At 54.0% G+C, this 8,243-nt stretch overlaps 1 long non-coding RNA gene across 2 annotated transcripts; it reads left to right on the top strand.

Moving 5' to 3' along the window:
• The first annotated feature begins 1,906 nt into the window (after positions 1-1,906).
• On the top strand, positions 1,907-8,115 carry LOC116738232. Of its 2 annotated transcripts, none has more exons than XR_004343925.1 (4): positions 1,907-2,652; positions 3,202-3,278; positions 5,733-5,948; positions 7,902-8,115. It is a non-coding gene; the product is annotated as an uncharacterized LOC116738232 (long non-coding RNA). The 2 variants fall into 2 exon arrangements; XR_004343924.1 differs by having other exon boundaries at positions 3,050-3,278.
• The last annotated feature ends 128 nt before the right edge of the window (positions 8,116-8,243 follow it).

The raw sequence follows: 8,243 nt of genomic DNA, 5'->3' as shown, positions 1-8,243 counted from the left end.
GGTAATGACACCTCTGCCCACATACCTTGCCCTAGGCCTCCCTCCCCTCTGGCCAGGTCCTAAGTCATATCCTTTCATATAACAAACCAGCAATCTAATAAGGAAAATGTTTCTCTGAGTTCTGTGGGTGGCTCCGGCAAATCATTCAAACCCGAGGAGGGGGTCTTGAGAACCTCTGATCTGTAGCCAGTCGGCCAGAAGCACAGGTAACCACCCAGACTTGCACTTGGCATCTGAAGGGGGGCACAGGGGGGTCTAGGGGGACTGAGCCCTTAACCTGTGTAATCTGACATCATCTTCAGGTAGACGGTGCCAGAACTGAGTTACTTTGGTGACATAGGAAAACCCCACATATCGGAGGGCCTCATCTGTGAAAGAGGGACATGCTGTACATTAATGTTCTTTCCAGTATCCCAGGTTCTGAGATCTGCCCCAGGATGGTCCACTCAATGGGAGGAAGGTGTGGGGGGCGGGCCGTATGGGGCCTCTCTGCCCAGCCGCCCGCTACCTCTCCCCTGCCACTGTGGTTCCCGGGCGCCCATCCGCCTCCTTGTCTTATCTCTGGGGGCCCCATATGGCACCGTCCTCACTCCCTGCTCCCCAGATGCTGGTGGAAATATTTCAGTGTCTCAGTCGGATGCAAAGAACTGAGTCTCTCCCTCCAGATGGTGATGTCCTCTCCTGCTCCAAGCCCTAAACTTAGCCGTGTTAAAGATGAAAACCAGAGGCTCTAACTCCTCCTTGCCATAGCTGTCATCCTACAACCTGTGCTTCCGAAAGCAGTGCCACAAAAGAACCGAAAGCAGGGTTCTGGAAGAGATATCTGCACACACATGTTCAGAGTCGCGTTGTTCGCAAGAGCTACGGAGGAGTGGATAAGCAAGATGTGGGGTACACACACAATGGAGTATTCCTCAGCCTTAGAAGGAAGGAAATTCTGACAGGCGACACATGCCGCAACACGAAAGGAGAGTGGGGGTTGCCAGGGGCCGGAGGGAGGGGGGAATGGAGAGATGTTGTGTAATGGGGATCGAGTGTCTGTCTAATGGTTTACCGGATGGTGGTGATGGTTGCACAACATTAAGAATGTATTTACCGTCACCGAATTGTGCGCTTAAAAATGATCAAGAAGGCAAACGTATGTGTTGTAGGGGAGGAAAGCTTTTCCCTTCTTCCCTTCTAGGTTCTTGCCTTGGCTGGTCTGATAACCAAATGGAGGTAAGACAGATTAACAGGGGCCCCTGGGTGGCTCAGTAGGTTAAGCATCTGACTCTTGATTTCAGCTCAGATTTTGGCCCAGGTCATGATCTCATGGTTCGTGAGTTCAAGCCCCATGTCGGGCTCTGTGCTGACAGCACAGAGCCTGCTTGGGATTCTCTCTCTCCCTCTCTCTCTGCCCCTCATCTGCTTGCGCTCTCTCTCTCTCTCTCTCTCTCTCAAAATAAGTAAATAAACTTCTTTTTAAAAGTTTTTTAAAAAGACAGATTAACAGGAGAAAAACACATTTAATTTTGTACACACTGGAGCCTATAAAAATACGAAGCTTGGGGCATCTGGGTGGCTCAGTCGGTTAAGCGTCTGCCTTCGGCTCAGGTCATGATCTCGTGGTTCGTGGGTTCGAGCCCTGCATCAGGCTTCCTGCTGTCAGCATGGAGCTGGCTTTGGATCCTCTGTCCCCCTCTCTCCTTGCCCCTCCTCTGCTCGTGCTGTCTCTTTCAAAAATAAATCAACATTTTATATATATATATATATATATATATATATATGTATATGTGTGTGTGTGTGTGTGTGTGTGTGTATATATATATATATATATATATATATATATAATGGCTCAAAGAAGTGACCCAACAGCACTTTGTACACTTTTTAGACCAAGAAACAATAATTTGTGAAGATTGGTCAAGGCAAAGAGGTTTGGGTCTGGGGGAGCAAATTAGTAAGGAAATAACAAGGTTAGTTTATACAGCCCTCTCGGCCTTAAATCCCCTATCTCTGGTGCTAAGGATGCCCCGTACCCTCCTGGTGCAAGGAGGGCGGGCACCTTTCACACGGGAGATTTATTTCCTGCCTTCGAGGGGACGGAGGAGGTCAGAGAGTCCTTCTTGCATGGGCTGTTTCTTAAGTAACTTTAATTCAAAACAACCAATATGCCAAATCGGCATATTTGGGGATGACACATGCTGCTCCCCTTCAGTATTTTACCACAATTTCAAAAACTGAAAAAAAAAAAAAAAAGCAGCACCCAATAATAACATCTACTCCTCTGCTGATGAGTGAACGCTTACCACCTCAATACGAGGCACAGCGCTAAATGATTTACATGCAGGAATTCATCTGCTGCTCATAACAAGCCTCCCAGAAACTCTTATCTCGTTTTGCAGATGGGGAAACTGAGGCACGGAGAAACCAAGTAACTTGTCCAAGGTCACACAGCTGGTAACGGCTAAGCCAGACCCAGACGAGACACACTGGCCCTTGAGTCCCCGATACTGTCACCCAAAACTGGGTCCGCCCCTTGGTGGGTGTCGAGCCAAGAGACACAACCAAGCCAAGGACGAGGCAAAGGAGGGTTTTTACTTGCAACAAGCAATGGAGAACTCGGGGGATGTTTCCCAAAGCAGCGTCTCCTCCATCAACAAAGCTGGCGAGGTTGGAAGCCAGGGGCACACGCGTATTCATAAAGGGGCGGCAGGACGGAGAATTCAGCATGGCACTGGGGCAAAAGTCACCTTAAGTGACAGAGTCCGGGTCCAAGTCACGAGAGCTGCAAGGGTAGGCATAGTCAATTCTCTGGCTTCAGTTGGTCCCGTATCTGGGTGCTCAGAGGGGTTTAGATCCCACAAAGATAACTCAGCAATGTGAGGCCGGTCAGTCTTCACTTTTTAGATCAGCGTCGGGAGTTTTCCACCGATGTAATTAGACTATCTCCTGGCCCGAAAGATCTCCCATCTTTCCTAAGATGCCCCGGGGCCTAAAATGACTTCTCTTATGTCAAGAAAACCATGTCTTTCTTTTTGTGGGGCCCCCTAACTCTTTCTGCTTCCAGTAATGACCTATGTGAGAGGCCTTATTAGGCCCAATTCCCTTTTGATGGACTTGTCCAATGAGACCCCGGGGGAAGGCTCTGGGGAAGGTGGGGTCAACGGAGAGTTCCACTTGGAGGACGAGGACTGTCGGCCATCAGCCCCTTCCCCGCAGTCCCAGAGCAGCCACCAGGCCATCCCTATGGAGAATGAACCACACTCAGCCCTCCAGGAGCCTCCAGGCCTGAGGCGGTGAGTACTGGGCTCAGCCATGGGCATAGGGGTGGGTTCTGCATCATGTGGGGCCGGACCAGGAGCAGCCTGAAGACTCCATGACCCCTCGTTACCGAACCAGGCCCTTGGGTTCTCAAGCAATAGACGTTGACAGGAGGTTGAACGGGAGGTTCGGGCAAGGCTTTACTGGGGCTTACGCTCGAGCACAAGGGAGGCAGCCCAAGAGAAGGAATCCTCAAGCTGACTCCCTGAGGAGAGGTCGGGCGAGTTTCTGAAAGAAACTTGGGTGGGAGGGGGGCGCCTGGGTGGCTCAGTCGGTTCAGCATCCAACTTCGACTCTGGTCATGATCTTGCAGTCCGAGGGTTCGAGCCCCGGGTCGGGCTCTGTGCTGACAGCTCAGAGCCTGGAGCCCGCTTCGGAGTCTGTGTCTCCCACTCTCTCTGTGCCCCTCCCCCACTCATGCTCTGTCTCTCTCTCTCTCTCTCTCTCAAAATAAATAAACATTAAAAAAAATAGAGAAACTTGGGTGGGAAAAGGGTGCCATCCAAGCCTGCAGGGGCAGGGATGTGTTAGCGTCGGTGCACTTACAAATCATGCTTCTTCATGCGTTGTGTGCCTGATTGATAATTAAATCTCCACCCCTGGGCATGATTCTTAGTGGTATATTGAGGGGGAACGCGGCCAAGGGTCAGCACTGGGGTCCATCTCAGCACAAACTGGTTTCGTCTCTGCCAGGCTCTGTAGTCCAGTCCCTCCTGTCGGTAAGCGATCTGCCCCCATGCTCCTGCGTGTTTCAGTTTTGGGGGTTTTTTTATTTCTTATGGAGGTAGCCAAAGAACGCTGGCTTTTGCGGTCAGGGTTGCAGGGACCTGAGTCCAATCCCTGTTCTGTCTCACTCCGAGGAGGAGAATCACTGACAGGCCCAGAGGGTTCCTGCTCTCAGTAAAGGGAGCGGCCAGGGCTGTCTGGGTAAGAGAAAGGTCAGGCCTTTGATCACCCTCCAGGAGTCTGGAAGCAGCTATGGCTGAGCCCTGGGAAGTCAGGGGTCAGCTCTGGTTATCTTGTCTTTCCTCCTCTGGAGGTCATGACCCTGGTACTCGTCACGATCACCTTCAGGAAGTGACCACGGCAGGGACTGGCTTCCTTCCCCGCCCCTGGCCGGTCCCCCGGGGGCCTCGCCAGCTTGCTTCGCAAATTAACACTGTCTTTAAAAATCAAAAAATACAGAGCTGATCCCAGATCTGTCAAGGGCTAGAGGGGAAAGAGGAAGGGCTGGGGAACAGACAAGTCTGGGGCACTTACCGGTGCAATGAACTTGTGCCCTCGAACAATTCGCAAGCCACCCCTGATCCTCAGCCTTGTTGGCAGTAAATGGGGACAGTGACCTGAACTCACAGGCCTTGGGAAGATTAAATATGATGACGTTGGTGGGGTCTGACGCTCACAACTGTTTCATCACCTCTTTGCTCTTGATGGAATGTCTTTTCTCTCTGTCCTTGATGGAGCGTCTTTTCTCTTTGCTCTTGATGGAACGTCTTTTCGTGACCTGGGAAGGGAGGGAGGTAGCAGCCAGTGAAAGGGAACAAGAAAACATCTAAAAGTAAAACATTTTGCCTGCCTAAGCTTTGAAAATCAAACCTTCCCTCCAGGCTCAAGCCCAGACCCTCCTGCTGGGCCCAGCTCTGAGCCCCACACTCAGGGGCTCCAATGTGGCTTCTGTGCATGGGCCAGAGGGAAACTGACACCTAGAGCCAAGCCAGCGGCTGAGCTGCGGGCCAGAGAAGGGCCCGGCGCCCAGGCAGAGGGAAGGAGCTGGAAGAGAGGCCAGAAGCCAGTGGGGAAGAGAGAGGGGGAAGGAGGAGGACAGGAGGGAGAGAGAGAAGGAGAGTCAGAGACAGGAAGGAGGAAGAATGACAGACAAGAAAGAGAAACAGGGAGAAAGAGAGACAAGGCAAGTGATCTGTGTGAATCCCTTTTGCTCAGGGCCCTTTCCTCCTCCCTGTCCCCTCCCTGCCCTGTCCCCCGCTGCACTCACCCCCACCTCCTCTATAATACTGCTCTTCTCCTGTAAAAGCAGACTAATCACAGCCAGCCCCTGGGGGCCCAGTGAGCCACCACAGCAGGTGTCCTGGGAAAGGTGACTCTTACGTTTGTTCCCCCTTCTCAGGAAGGCAAGCGGGCTATGCCCAGGGGATGCTTTCCCTGGGGGAAGCATCCAGGGGAATCAGGGTGGAATGGGGGCAGGAGTCACCGGCTCACGGCACAGGGAGGCAAAGTGAAGTCACCTCAACATATATAAACACACACATTAGCTGGAGCTGGGATGATAGTGCAGACTTTTCAAAGCACCCAGTAGGTACACAACAAAGATCTGTTGAATGAATGAAGGACATCCCATTCACAGATATGACGTGGTTCCCAGATGCCCCTGTGGATTGAAGAGGGTGATTGCCATGATCTCATCTTTCTAGACAAAGAAGGAAAGGCCCAGAGAGGTCAAGCAACCTGCCCAAGGACCCACAGCGGCAGCTGGTACTCCTGACACCTGGGGACCACTGAGTCCAGATCTCCTTTGACAGATCAGGGGGCTCAGGCTCGGGGAACTGCAGAGTGATGGACCCAAGGGCACCAGCCAGGGTGGTACCACGACTGGCCGGGACTTGGACCCAGGACTTCTCTGACCACAGGTTAGGTGCCTGGATCTAGGCTGGCTTTCCCTTGGGCCCTTCTGCACTGCCTCTTCCTTCCCCTCCCAACCCAGAGCTGTGACAGCCCTGGTCCCAGCCCCACCCTGACCTCAGCCTTGGGAGGCCAGATGCCTGGAACTCGCCAGGAAAATGGAGCTGTGTGGTCCCTTCAGCTTTCTGTGGCCTCCTCCAAGATGTTCTCCTGGGCTCTTTCCCCACCAGAAGGGCCCAGGAGAACATGAGCAGTCCTGTAGATGCTCTACCTTACCCTAGAAGTGAGCCAGCCCCCCCCCGCCACGGCCAGCCCCCGACACAGTCTAGGACTCCAGACTGCCAAGTCCAACACCTGAAAGACACTGAATACAATACACCGAAATATCTCTTAGGACGTCGTCCCCAGGCCTTACTATCGGGCCTCTGCTTACACGCCTTCTGTGATGGGGAACTCATTCCCCCAAGTCACCCACCACATGGAGACAGCCCTGACTGTTAGAAAGCCTTTCCTTAGACTAAACGGGAAAGCTGTAACCTGTGGCCTTACCGCTCTGTCCTAGACACAACTCCCAGGGCTACGTAGGCTGAATCCCTTTTTCCCAAGGTAGCTGTTCAAATATTTGAAAGAATAATCATGGTCATCTATTCATTTCTGAAATACTTACTTGAAGACAGCCACCGTAGCTCTTTTCATCCATTCATTCATCTTCCTGGCTCCCAGGTCCTGGGCTGGCTTCTGGGGATGTGACTCCACCGTCTCAGCCCTCAGAATGTCCCCAGTGTCCTGGGGGAGACAGATGCTTGGGCCAGCCGTTACACGCAAGGTCCCAGTGCTGTGATGGGGGCGGGGGGGGGGGGGCGGCAGCTGACTGTGAGAGCCCAGAGAAGCGGGGGGGGGGGGCCGGGGAAGCAGAAGAAACAAGTTCCAGACAGAGAAGCAGGAAGGTCCGAAAGACCCCTGGCCCCAGGGGCAGTGAAAATGGAAGGATGATGGCTGCAGGGGAGAATGGGGGGAGAATAGACCCACTCTGGTCGCACCTGCATCCTGGACCACGCAGGCTAGAGACCTGCCTCGCTTTGATGTTCAGGCAAATGTAAAGTCCAAGCCCACGGGAGCCAAGAGCAAAGGAGAGAAAAGGGCTGTGAGGGAGCGGAGAGTCCAGGCCCAGGGTGAGGGCCAGGCCCTGGCTGGGCTTCCCATGCGCAGTGGGGAATTGTCCTCACTGCAGTCCTGCAGAGGAACCCTTATCCAACTGCCAGACGAGCTGGTGGGGCACATTCGGTCACATGTGGGTGACCCTGTCGAGAGAGGGGCCCCCGGCCCTGTGTGCGGGCTCAGTAGCTCATCTAGGCTCAGGCTGGTCTCTGACCCCAGAGCTCAGCCCGTGTCCAGGACTGCCCTGGGGCAGTGGACAAGGAGGCCAGGGTAGGAGTCACTGGGTGGCCCAGCCCACGGAAAGGCCCAGTGGCCAAACAAGGGCCAGCTTTGCATGACCTTGGGCTCAGGCTCAGGCCTGTCCAGCCCTATCTTGGACTCGCTCCCTGGGAGCTGGGGTCAGTGGGGTTAAGGGCTCTGCTCTGGTTCAGACAGACCAGGATTTCAGTCCTACCTCTGGGCTTCACCGGCTGGTCCCCCACCAGCCTATGGGCTCCAGGAGGCAGGAGGGGGTCACTGGCGAGAGGCCTGGAGGGGTGGACAGGAGCGCAGGCTCTAGAGTCAGAGGTCAGAGCTCAAATCTTGGTTCTGACCCTGAACAGCCATGCCCTGGACAAGCCACATAACCTCTCAAGCCTCAGTGCCCTCATCTGGAAAATGGGCTGATAACAGTAATCCCCACCTCCCCAGACACACGGGCTGGTTGTGAGGGGTCCGTTGCCCATCGGGTGGAGCATTCAACATGGAGTCAGAGCTCTACTGAGGTTACACATAATTATCTTCACCTCTTGGTTCCTGGACAGAGCCCTGGGCTGGTGAATCGGACAGAGGCATTCACTCTCCTCCCTCCCTGAGCATCCATTTCACACGGATGAGGTAATGAGGCTGAACCAAGCCCCGCCCCCACCCAGTGCCTGGCACCAATCAGGACCTAATGTATGGGGTTCCACCCCTTTCCCCTTGAACTTGCCCCAGGCCTCGGCCCTTGGCGGGTTGGCTGGTTAATCTTCCTGGAGCTGGGCCACCTGGGTGGCTCAGTCGGTTGAGCTTCCGACCTGGGCTCAGGTCATGATCTCGGCAGTTTGCGAGTTCGAGCCCCACATCAGACTCTGTGCTGTCAGAGCCCACGGCAGATCCTCTGTCCC

Source organism: Lynx canadensis, chromosome C1 (assembly GCF_007474595.2).
Source record: "Lynx canadensis isolate LIC74 chromosome C1, mLynCan4.pri.v2, whole genome shotgun sequence".
In the NCBI taxonomy this organism is placed as follows: domain Eukaryota; kingdom Metazoa; phylum Chordata; class Mammalia; order Carnivora; family Felidae; genus Lynx; species Lynx canadensis.
The sequence above is the reverse complement of the archived record's forward strand: the minus strand, read 5'-3'. Positions and strand labels throughout refer to the sequence as shown.